A 13,419-nucleotide genomic window follows, 5' to 3' on the forward strand; every position below is an offset into this window, starting at 1 on the left:
TGTAAATTATTTTGCTAAGTAGATGTCTTAAAAAAAAAAAGACATTAACTATCCTACTTTTTTTTTTTGGTAGATCTACCTTAAAAACAAAACAAAACAAATGTTCTAAAGTAGCATGCTGTTGATATAAGGGAACTTCCTCTGGCAGAGTTGGACAGATGCTTTCTCTCTGATTCCCAACTATCTCTATGTCTGTTTAGTAGGTCCCAAAAGTTTTCTTACTCTTAAAACCTAAAAATTATCTTTAAAACAAACAAACAAAAATCAACTTGTGACCAAGACATAGATGTATACATTTCTCTTTTCTTAAAAGAAAAAAAAATAGTGCATAATGCTCTGTTAGAGTACTAAATATGCATGTAGCAGGTAATTTCTTGAAGACTGCTGGGATTATGTAAATTTACAATGTTGTTTTCAAATGTTGCAGGCCAAAAATTTGTTTTAAATAGAAAAAGAAAAAAAAGCATTTTAAAGAACTTTATTTTTAAGAAGTTATCTATGCAATCCCCTAACTACTCTCAGTCTAATTTCCTTAGGTAGATTGTTCAAACATGCTAATAATTAGTACTGATTGTATTACACACGGAAAGAAAACTTAAGGCAAGCTTCTTTGAAAACTGAATACATTAATAATTTTGTTGGTTTGAGTATGCTTGACAATTAATACCAATTCTCTATAAACCACTGCTCAAAGCCTAATTTAACCTGAAAATAATACCATATTTCTATTGTCTTAGCACATTAATCTTTAAGATCAGTTTCTTTTTAGGAATGTTCAGGATCTCTTAACTACAGACAAAAACTTTTAATCTACATGTGCATGTGGTGTGAATTCTTGCTTATTACGCTTCTTAAAAGGGACAGGTATATATGTTAGAGTTCTTGCAAATGAAAGGGTTTACACCTTTCTAGCTGTAGAAAAGTTATTTTCTAAATTTTAACTGTTACTCATTAGCAGAAGAATACATGAAACATAGTAGTTTGTCACTGGAAAATAATGTGGTGAAGCGTTCACTTTTGCCGTGTTTATTTTTAGGAAGACTATATTACCAGTATATGCTACCTGTGAGAATCTTTATTCTGTGAACCTAATGGTATAATTTTTTTCAACTCACATGTCAGGCAATTGTCTAATGATTTTGGTTGCTTTGTTCTATGATGAATTGACAGCACTGCTGATTATATTCTAAACCATTTTTAAAAGCATATGCTTGCCTAAGTTCACCCTTTTATTTTATTTCATAACAATTAAAAACACTGCCCTGATTATAGTATAACTGACAGAAATGATTGTACCAGTTGATAAAGTAATAAAAATGGGAAATGAAGGAAAAATAGGCCTCTTGACTTGAGTTTGTTATTTTTTTGAATGGTGTCTATGTCAACATTATCATAAATTTTAGAATTTGGAGATCCTTGACCATTTTTGAGATGAATTAAATAAAATAGTAATAGGTCTTACACAGTTTAGAAATTTGATAAATTAAAACATTTTATTTTGGCATTTAGAATTGTGATCTAATAGTCATGTATGACTGTAGGGCATATGTGAAATATTGTGCCATAATTTTAAACTTTGGATATAATTTTGAATGTGGAAAAAAATGCTTTATGAAATTTTATCAGCAACACTGTAGTCTACATGAAAATTTAAGAGATTCACAATAAATCTCATGCCAAAGTACCTGAACGTACACCACTTGTGTGCATAAATCACAAAACTTGTACAATTCTGCCATGACTATGTAACACCTTTGATTTTGAACATGATGCTGTATTATCTGCTGTTGCTTCCACTTGATTCTGTAAAATCTGAATCAAAGTAAATGCTTCTGCAGTAAAAGAAAATAACAGCATACTAGGGGGAAAATCTACTTTTTAAAAAAATGAAAATTGGAACTATTTTGACTTAGCAACAGACTGAATGCAGAGGAGGGAAAAGTCATTTATTATGTAAGAAAAGGCAAATAAGTAGCAAATTTTTATTTTGTTTTCAAGGTCAAAATTGGGGTGTTATTCTAACTTTTTTTCTGAAACAGTCCACATAGTACACGTATTGTTTGCTGGATTAGCCTCTTATTAATCATCTTTTAGCTATTTATAAATCTTGTAATCTGCTAGAAATAAATCCAAAATCTTTCAGGTAATCAAGCCGATTACCTCTGATTTAAACCTCTGATTTAAAGAATTCTATTTATATGTGTGTATGGATGTGAAATGTGAATGTATGTACATATGTATGTAATGAGTCATTTTCCAACTGATAAATGGTCAGAGGATATGAATAGGTAGTTTTTCGATGAAGACACCAAAACTACCTATCTATAGTCATGAAAAAATGCTCTAAATCATTATTGATGAGAGAAATGAGAATTAATACAACTTTGAGATAGCATCACAGACCTATCAAACTGGTTAAAATGATAGATTTCCTCCAACCGGGGAATTGCTAAACAAGTAGTGGCATATGTTTGTGATGGAATACCATTGCACTATAAGAAATTATTTATTTTACTGGTAGATTTTAGAAAAACAGGGAAAGACTTGGACTTGTGAAGGAAGATGGTATCCATCTTCAGAAAAAGAGCTCATAATTAGAGTATGTACAATATGGTTTTACATATGTACACACGCATGCATATATGAATATATATACATATATGTGCGTGTGTATTCGCATTTAATTCTTTTAAGGTGAGATCAGTGCACAGCAGAGAGAAAAATATTCAATTTTTGCCTATTCACTTAAGACTTAGAATTTGAAAAAAAATCACTTTTAATTTAATGCCTTTTAATTTCATCACACAAAAAATAAGTACTACTTATACCTTTATAACTCTTAAAATATCAATTCATCTGCTTTCAAGTCTATTTTATGCAAATGTGAAGTGAGTAAAGCAATTTTAAAACTGTTTATATTTGCATCCAGAATACACTACATTTGTAGACCAACTGATCTTCCAAATGATGCTCTCACTAGGTTAATAAATATTTTACTTTTCCTGAGCACGTAATAGCTAAGAGTGCCTGTGGGTAAAGTAACCAATGGAAACCAATCTTCCATTGTAAAATATTATATCTAATTCACCTGGGGAGTGACTTTCGTGCAGTAGATACAACTAAATTTTAAAAACACAGATTCCTTTCCATTTTACCTCCCTCACTCAAATCAAAGTCAACTGCAAGTCATGTCATCATTTCCCTGATGTCACGGTCCTCTGAAAATGAAGGACAAATACAACAACAATGGGTAGTTATACAGACAGGAATAAGCAAGAAAGGAAGGATGAAAAGGCAACAGGTGAGAGAGAGATGGATCTCTGATGGAGGAGGAAAGATAGTACCACTTTTTATTCCTGTCAAATGCCTTTCTCCAACATTAACAAGCTGACTGACCATGGGTAAGACTCTCTGTGCTTTCCTTATCTGTAAAATGGGAATTAATTCTGTATTATGTATCATATTATATATCACACTATGTTGTTGGGAGGCTCAAGGGAGCAAATATAAAGAGCTTTATATTCTCTGAAGAATTATATCAATATCAGTTGTTACTGAGCTCCAGTGAGTTCTCTATAGAAAATCTACCCTACAGCTTCTAACACTTCTTGAGTACCAAAGTAGCACACACACTGTCCATGTACCCCTGCTCTTATTATATAACCAGACCACATATTTTTCCAATCAGTTCCTGGATGATAATCTTACCCTACAGGGATAAGATTCTTTTAGCCTATTTGCAACTCCCCAGTGTCTCAGGGTCCCTCAGAATCTATTATATCCCAGAACTGCTACAGCAGTAGAGGCTGAAATAAATGCAAGCTATTATTAGACTACCTTAACTGATCACGATGGTTGAAGCAGCTAAAATATTTTGAAACTGGCCACCATTCGCAACTCTGCTGATAGCTCTTATTAAACCTTTAGGGAGAAAACTACAGCTCAGCATATCATAGCGCCCCCATACAGCATTATCACCTATAAAGCACTACCTAAGGAAATCAACTATGGCACACCTATCTGTTACTGGAGTTCTCAAAATACTGGTCATATAGTGAATACTTTAATTGGTAGAGAAGTATAAAAAATACCAATGATGAAAAGGTTCTCTGTCAATATAAATCCCTTCAACTAACTAGAATGCTCCTGCTCTTCCCATTACTTGTAGCTTTTCTGGGTAATTTTTAGTGTAACAAGTTAACAGTTCATAGTGATAAAAAACACTACTAAATATCGGGAAATTCAGAAAACTAAGAGGTATCCTATAATTCCTGATCAACATGTCAAAGTCATCTGTCATGCAGATTTCTAATTGGTCTCCTAAATATAAAGAGGTTTTAAATACTAGTTAATATTCTGAGACTGGAATGAAGGGTAGACAAATTCATTTATCTATTAATTCAATAATTATTAAGTAGCAATGATGGCAAGGCACTTAAGTTATTTGCTATGAGAGATACAGAGCACAATCCCTGATTCTAAGAAGCTTATAGTAAGTAGAGTTAGACTAAAGCAAAATTATTACACAAGCCAGGAAACACAAGGGACAGCTTTCATGTGTCTAGAGTTGTGCCTTGAAGAATGCTTATAGAGTAGATGGGAAAGAGGAATTTCAGGTCTAGGGTACACTGTGGGCAAAAACAAGAAAGAGAAGGATGGAAAGGCAGGAAGGTCTTCAATGTCTGATTAAATATAATTAGGGTAATATTATTTGCTAAACAAAAAATTTTGATTTAAGTTCACAAAATATATATATAAGCAAAATCTTACTAAAATTATGGTTCTTTCCCCCTGAAATAGATCTGTTCTGGAAAATCTGGCACCTAACAGTATGATAAATTTATTTTCTTTCTAGACTTTTACAATTATACTATATCATTCTCGTTCTGCCTTTTACCTTTTTAGTCTGTCTCCCTCCTTTGTCTCATCCCGGAAATGTGATCACACTACGCACACCAGTGACAGATAGGGAGGGTGGGGGTGTGTGTGTCTGTGTGTCTGTGTTTTGTATCTCCCTCTTCTCCCTTACAGATTTCATTCAACCTCACTTTCTACTACACTTTTATGTTAACTTCCAAATTCACATCTCTGACCTTACTTTTTCTCTTCAGTTCCACTCCAGCATTTCCCCAAATGCTGAACAATTTGGATGCCCTATTACCACTTAACCTTTTTGGCCCTTAGTTCCTTAATGTGAACAAAGAGGGTTTATATAAGATTTCAACAATTTCACAGGCTCGTAGATGTGGAGATTGCACAGGCCATCTAGTCCAATTCCCTCCTTTTCTACAAGAGGAAACTGGGGCTGAGGAAGGCCAAGTGTCTTGCCTGAGGTCACACACTTTAGAAATGTCAGAGATGGGTTTTGAAAATAGCAGTTAATATTGACATAGTACTTCTCATGTGCCACGCACTGTGCGAAGCACTTTATAAATATCTCATTTGATTCTCGCAACCTTGGGAGGTTGGTGCCATTATTATTCCCACTTTATAGATGAAGAAACCAAAGCAAATGGAGGGTAAGTGCCTTCTCCGGGGTCACACAGTAAATGTCTGAATCTTGATTTGAACTCAAGTCTTCCTGGCCATATCCCCTAATTCTAGAACTCAATGTTTTTTTCATTGTTACACAGTCTTCAAATTCTATGACCAAAACTAAGCTTATCACTTCTCTCCTCCCATTAACATCCCCCCTTCATAATTTCCCTCTCTATGAAGGAATTCATCACATAATTATTAACTATCTACTTTGTACAAGGCCCTAGAAATAGAAACACTAAACAAAAATAAAAACATCTTTGATTCTTCTCCCAATGAATTAAACATGTAAGGTCCACAGTGTACCAGGCACTGGAGTAAAGTACAAAGTTTCTTTAAGACTATCAAATTTGGACACAGCACAAAACTGGAAAGACAGCTAATACACTGGATGAGTCAGGATTCAAAAAAGTCTTGACGAGCTAAATACCATGCTGAATCTAGGGGAAAAAATCAATTCCACAAGTCCAAGATAGGGAGGCTTGTCTAGCCAACCACACATCTGAAAAAGATGTGAGAGGTAAATTATTACTATTCTGTGATAAATAATGAATATAAAAAATCAAGGAAAAACACATAAAATGATATAAAGTAATATAAGCAGAACCATGAAAACTCTAAATAACATTTAAGTGAGGAGAAAAAGAATCAAAACTCTGCAAAATCATAACAAGCAAGTCTGACCCTAAAGAAATCTATAAGAAAGCACCTCTGTTCATTTCTCTACATGAGTAGGGGAAAGTGAATATGAAACAATGAAAACTGTCAGACTTTTGGATATGTTGTTGGCTTTTCCCTCACCTTTTTATTCTTTGATATAAGGGAAGGGGAAGAAGGAGGAATACACTGGGAAATATAAGTGATAAAAAATAAAAGCCATCAATAAAAATTTATTTTAAATAAACCAAAAAGTAGTTTATCAAGAAAAAAAGATAGAGGAACTGTAAACTCATCATGAGCCAATAGTGTGAAACAGCAGCCAAGAAAACTAATGCAATGCACTGAGAAGCACTGTGTCCAAGAATATGGAGTTGAGAGTCCTACTGTATCCCTTACTTGGTCAGACCATAGCTGGAGCATTATGTTCAGTTCAGGGTGCATTTTAGTAAAGAAACTGACAAGCTAGAGAACATCTAGAATGGTAAAAAAGTATAGTGAGGAGTCTTGAAATTAACCTATAAATGAAGGAACTGGGGATTAGTTGGGAGGAGAGAAAACTAAAGGTGGACCTGAGAGATGATTTGAAAGTACCTACAAGTTTATGCTCTGGAAGAGGGATTAGATTTATTCTGCTAGGCTCCAGGGGGCAGAGCTAGGTGGCATAGGTGGAAGTTGCAAAGCTAGAGATAAAAGAAAAATTTCTTAAATCTAAAAGTAGAATGGCTTGCCTCGGGCACTCTCCTCACTTGAGATCTTTTAAGAAAGGTTTGCCAGGGGTGGGGAACCTTAAGCCTTAAGCTCACATGTGGCCTTTTAGGTCCGTGGATCCAGCCTTTTTTCTCCAATTGTGTGTGGGGGGGGGACTTATTAAAGTTGAACTGTTTACATTCCTACATAGAAAGATGATATTTGTAAACTTACGAGACATATTACAGAATTAGGGTAGCTAGTGGGAATACATATATACATATATATGTATATATGTATATATGAGGTAGCTAAAAAAAAAAATAAAATAAAAGGAGGTCATGGAGGTATCTTCTGGAAAAAAAAATGCAGAGCAAAAGGTAGGCCAGAAAAAAGCAAACAAAAGCTGGACAGTTCTGAAAGCTAAAAGATGAAGTTAAATGCTTAAAAAGAAAAGCAAAGTATATAAAAAACAGAGATCCAAGGTCATGTATAATCCTCTTATTCTGTTTGACTACTTATGTGGAAATACTCTTTTTTTTCTTATTAAGTTCTGAGTTTTTAAAAAGAAAAAAGCCTACTATACTAGTTCAGGAGGGTCAAATGAGTGCCTACACTAAGTTAGTAGAAGTGGGAAGAGCAAGGAATACAGATATGAGAGGTACGGGATATGGTAAGTGATTGGATAACAAGTGAGTTACACAGAAATAACATGTATATACACCTAAAGCAATATACTAACATCACCTCATTTGCTGCTAGTGATCTTGTGAAGTACTATTAAACTAAAGTTTACGAGGGTACATTGTGAAGATAAGTGACTTGCCCACCCTCACACAACAACAACTCTAAGGCCCATAAAAGAATGATGAATATGAAGAAAGCAGAAGCATCTTTTATAAACTGAAGCAAAGTAATCATAACCAGGAAAAAATGATATACTCAACTACATATGGAAAGAAGAGCAAAAAACATAATGACCAAGACTGGCCCTAAAAAACAAACAAAAAAGGTAAGAAAAAAGGTCCCTCCCCTTCCTTCTTTGTCTTCAGAGGTGGGACACTATGGCAGTGAAACATTGTATAAGTTTGGCTGATATACTGGTTGGCTTTGCTCAATAGCGTCTCTAGTATTTCTTTTTTACTCTTTGTTAAATGGGATGGCTCTAAGAAGAGAAGAAATGAACGGATTCTTATAGGTGATGTAAAGAAAACATGGCAGAAAAGTTGGGAAAGGAGAGTTTGAGGTGAAAGATGGATAAAGGCAGTTAGTAATGAGAGTCTTGAGCTGGATGTATAAATCTGGAAATTATCTGCATTGAAATAATAATTTGGGAGTGTGGATAAAAACACCAAGCAAGATAGTATAGAAAGAGAAAAGAAGAGTGCCTAGTATAGAGTCTTATGATAGACCCACAGATAGTGGGTATGACCTAGATGAATATTTAGCGAAAGAGACTGAGAAGGAATGGTCAGACTGGAGAAATAGGATAGAGTAGAAATAGGAGAAAGTAGTGCCCCCAAAACTCAAGAGAGAAGAGAGTAACCAGATGAAGGTGATCAACAGTATCAAAAAGTAGAGAGAAGTCACTTAGGATGAGAATTGAGAAAAGTCCATTGATTGGGTGTAAAAATTTTGGAAAAAGCAGTTTCAACTGAATCAGAAGTCACATTACAGAGTTTATGGAAGACAGTATAAGATAAAAAGCACCAATGCCAACCGAATTCTCAATCAGTTTAGTGGAGAAGGTAAGAAAATAAGATGATAGCTGGTGGGGATGGTTGGATCAAGTGATTTTTTTTTTTTAAGGATGGGGAAGACATTGTCATGTTTGTAGGTAGCAGAGAAAGAGTCAATAATACACAGGGAGTGTGGAGGATGGTACAGACTTGAATTGATCCACCAAAGCATCAAGACAGGAAAAAAGTACAATCAAGCCTGCAGAAGAAATGGTATATCTTGTCACAGTGAGAACAAAGAACAGGGTCAGAGAATATAAGGCATAGGCAAAGATGAAATGATAAAAGAATCTCGGAATTCATGAACATGGAAGCAGAACACTTATGGGTGATGGCAAGTTCTAGGGTACAACTATCTTTGTGTGCTGATAAGGTGTAGTGGAGGAGTAGGTCATGGCAATTAAAATAGCTTAGGGAACTGGAAAGGTAAGATACTTGAGGAAATATAAATGTCTAAGTCCTGTATAAATAAGTATGAGGGCAAGAGTTGGGACAGAAAGGTAACATAAGAACTTACCTCATTGAGGAAGGAAGGAGAATGTCCTAGGGGTTGACAGATAAGGGTATAGGGTTTGGATGGGAGATAAATAAGAATAGCATGAACCTCAAAGGAGAGGTTGCTAAGTAATGGTGGTAGAGAAAAAGTCTGGATTGGCAATGGACAGCAAGGAGTATTTTGATTTTCCCACCTTGAGTAGAGGTGTGGGAGGTGTGTGTGAGGGGTAAGAATGAAAGTACAATCAGTACTAGCCAAGGATGGAATATAATCATGAGGGAGCTGGATTCCCAGCAAATGCCAAGAAATGGGTTTATTATGAAGGCAAGTTTTTAATTACAGAGTAGGCTTCCAGAGAGCTAAGAATTAACATCAGGATTTCAAAAAAGACATAGGTGAATGGTGATGCTAGTGTCAAAAATAGAGATAAGGTCTGGACTTGCAATTATATTCACATAGGGAATTCCCAGATGAAGAAACTCCTACAAGTGCACAGAACAACCTTTCTACAATTTATAGTCTGAATTGCCTTAGGGCAGTGAGAAGTTAAATGATTTGCCCAGGGTCCTACAGCCAAGCTTGAACTGGAATCTTCTAGGCTTGGAGGCCAACTATCTATCCACATCATACCACCTTACATGTGTATGTATACTCATATATATGTATACAAAGTATCTGAAACTAGATACTCTTTATCCCTCATCTCTTACTATATAATTGGGAGCTGGAAAGGGCCTCAGAGGTCAACTTGTCCATTTTTCTCATTTGTGAAATATGGAAACTGAGGCCCAACTACACAAATACTAAATAGAGGAGCTTATTTTGGAAATTGGATCTTCTGACTACAAATCTAGCACTATTTCAACCACACTAAGTTTCTGGAGGCAGGACATAAAACAAAAGATTAACTGCAATGTGTTTTTATAAAGGAAATTTCATTTTTTTATCAAATGGTGGCTTGTCTAGGGTCTAGCTCCCCATGGCCTCCAGTCAACAAACACCCCACGCATTGTTTTAATTCTGAATTTCAGTACTACACTATTAAAACAGCATATTATCATCTAACGGAAAACTTTCCAAAAAACAGTATAAAAACTTTTATTTAAAGTAATTCTCCAGTGATATTTTTTCAAGCAAATATCCTTAATTTCGTAAATTAACAATTTTGAATGTGTTTTAAGTAGGGCATACTAAAAAAAAAAATACTTAGAACAAATGGAGAAAGATCAATTTAGGCCATATATTATTCACAAATGGCATTACAATAGATAAAACGTGACTTTAAAACAGTATTCAAAAGAAGATCAAGGAACAAAAGAGCTGTTTGTTGGTGCTACTTATCCCCAAACCTGTCTGCAAGTTCTACTTTTATTTTTTTAAGAGTTCTGTTTCATTGGAAATGGTTAGGTAGCACAAAAATAAATAATGAAATAAGCAATCTGTAGTATTTTTTTAACAAGGTCCTGCTAAAAGCTGGAAGAGAGTAAAATAAGAGTGAAAAAAGACAAAAAAAAAAAAGTATTCAGATTAATGATAAAAGCATAATGACCGATGTACCTAAGTTTCAACTCTGATTACAAGAACACAATAAATTACAAATATGGTCCCCCAAAAGCTCAGGTGAAGATCAGTATTTCCTGTGTAAAAGGGGACATTTTAAATAATTCAACCAAAGTCCCAGGTTCATTTTGGTATTCAAAATGGAGATATTCAGCTCCTACTAATAATGATATTCATGCCTTTTAATCCTTCAACTGTGAAATACACTTTGTAAGTTAAGTAACATTCAGAAACAGGTTTTATCTGAAACAGGGTCATGCATATACAGCTGACTACTTAGGCACTGCTTGCTTCATTACTGGAAGGGATCAGAGACTATTTTAGAACATCTGTCAGTAGTCCCTAAAAGAAATCTTTTCAACTACAGCAGATTGCCCAGTTATATTCCACCCTTAAATTACCAGTAATGAAGCTATTTGCTTCTATTTTACATATATTCACATCTTTCTTGGTAATGTGTGTGCTTGGTTAAAACAAGCCTTTGGATAAATCCGGAGGGAAAACTTCTAAGTGTCACATTTAAAATACAATGCCACTGAAATCTGCAGTCAACATTAATAACAAGTACCAGTCCTTTATTATAAGCCCATTGTGTATAAGGCACAGTGGTAGGCAGGCACAAAAATAGACCACTGTCTCATCCCTCAGGAAGCTTACAACCTAAGAGGGGAGATAATACACAAACACAAATAATTTTTAAAATACCAAGCAAAAAAGTAATAGCAGCCTGACAAATTTTAAAAAAGTACTTAATACTGAACAAATATTCAGGCTCTAATTCTGGGTACCAAGCAAAGTTAAGTACAAGATAGCTCAAACCGAAGTTCTAACCACTGCAGACTACTTAAACAGCCATTATCTAGGGGTCAGTTAACTATGCATATAGAAGACTTAATAATCTTCGGCATTCTAATTAAATCTTGGCTTTTCTACCTAAATAAATATGTGCTACAAACAAGTGAATTAGAAAACTGGAATTTGAGAATTTCAAAAGCATTCACAGAGGATATGAGCTACTCATACATACACATATACAATCTCTAAAGCAATAAATAATAGGGATTTAAAATAAAATTTTGGTGTTTGGGTTTTTGGTTTTCTTTCTTTTTTGCACCTTAAGGGAAATTCCACTACCATAAGTGTGTTACTTGACACCACCATTTAGATCCTGCGAGCTGATGATGGGGAAAAAACTCACATGAGTGCACAAAAGTCCCTGTCTGCCGAACCAGCCCCGTGCCCATCTTCACCCATCCCAAGCCCTAGAGATCCCCGAAGTTTACCCAAACTTCCAGGAGCACTGCATCGAGGGGGCCTAGTTTCCGTCCAGACACTCCTGGGAAAGCCAGCCCGGGTCAGATCCAGCAACACCAGAAGAAAAAGAGCCCCCCCCGCCCCCTCCACCCACCAAGGCGGCGGGGAGTGCGGGCCGGCCACAGGGACCGCCACGGGAGTCTCCCAGCCGTCGAAAGCCCCGCAAAAGAGAGCCTCGGAGAGGCCCGGTCGCCCTCCTCTCCCCCCGCCCTGCCACAGCCCCGAGGGAAGGGGTCGCCGGCGAGGGCAGGGGGAGGGGGGGATGGTTTCCGTTCGCTCCCCGCCCAAATCCTAGGCCGGGAAGGGAAGACGAGCACTCTCTCCCGGCCTTTCTCGCCTCTCCGCCCGGGCCCATAATCGAACTTCCATCCCGCACCCGGACCCATGACTCACTTGTCAGTTCTGCAGCGGCCGCAGTTCTGCCCCCACTCACCGCCACAGCCCCTGCTCCCAGGGCCGTCCCCCCCCCCGCGGGCCCCAGCCGCCCGCCGCCGTCTCTTCCGGGGCAACGAAAGTAACCACTTCCGGCAGGTCAGCGCAGTGTCTCCAAAGAGAGGGTATAGACAAACCAGCGCCGACCCACCTAGCCTCTGGACGCCTTCTACCAATTGGAAATGCGCCGCGTACGCTTACCAATCATTATCCACTCCGACCGAGGCTAAAGCCCGCCCCCCTCCCAGTTTTTCCCTCTCTCCAATTTCCACACAAACACTCTCTATCCTCGGAGGAGGGGCACGGTCCGGACTGGTGCCCAATTGCAGTCCAACTCATGCGTTCCTACAATTCCCAGCATGCAACAGGACGACCCAATTTTTCAGACCTAGTTGGGGGGAAAGACTGAAAACAGGATGGCAGGGTCGAGGGCCGCATTGCATGCTGGAAATTATAGTTTCTTTTAATGAGTCGGGCGCAGGGGCAGCTGGAGTCACGTACTTTCAAAGAGGAGAGATTGCAATACGTGGGGCGCGGTGTTGGTGCTAATGAAAGTATCCTGCTCTCAAACTAGCAGCTTGTGTCCTTTGGGGACTGTTACAGCATACTCTGGAAGAGTTGCTGTGTAGCTTCTTTCGATTCTTTTTCCCGGTAGTGGTAGTGCATTTACTGATTATGATAAAACTACTTAGAACCAACAGACTAACATATTTAGTTTGCTTTTCCTACACAGGGCTTTGCACTCCTTAGCTGGACCTGCCGGTTCTTTTAAATTGCTTCCTCCCCCAACCTCCATTTTTTTTTTTTAATGATTAAGAGATTTAAAAAAATTTTTTTTTCTACTTTAAATTATTGTTCAGTTTTCTACAAAAACTTCCATATATCTTAGATTTTTCCCCACCCTCCCTTTTCCCCCCTCCACTCCCTCCCTGAGGCGGCATGCAATCTTATATGGGTTCTACATATACATTCTTATTAAACACATTTTCACCT

At 37.0% G+C, this 13,419-nt stretch overlaps 1 protein-coding gene across 3 annotated transcripts in view; it reads right to left on the minus strand.

Moving 5' to 3' along the window:
* The window catches only part of ELOC (elongin C), a 31,326-nt gene extending 18,469 nt beyond the window's left edge, over nt 1-12,857 (minus strand). Inside the window, exon 1 of one of the 3 annotated variants that reach the window (XM_072604901.1) lies at nt 12,628-12,857. The gene's annotated coding sequence lies outside the window, so the exon portion shown is untranslated. Of the gene's footprint in view, nt 1-11,963; nt 12,204-12,387 lie in introns of those variants that run through there. The other 2 variants (XM_072604899.1, XM_072604900.1) reach the window with 2 other exon arrangements.
* Nucleotides 12,858-13,419: the final 562 nt, after the last annotated feature.

The sequence above is a fragment of the Notamacropus eugenii genome, chromosome 4 (assembly GCF_028372415.1).
Source record: "Notamacropus eugenii isolate mMacEug1 chromosome 4, mMacEug1.pri_v2, whole genome shotgun sequence".
Classification (NCBI taxonomy): Eukaryota; Metazoa; Chordata; class Mammalia; order Diprotodontia; family Macropodidae; genus Notamacropus; species Notamacropus eugenii.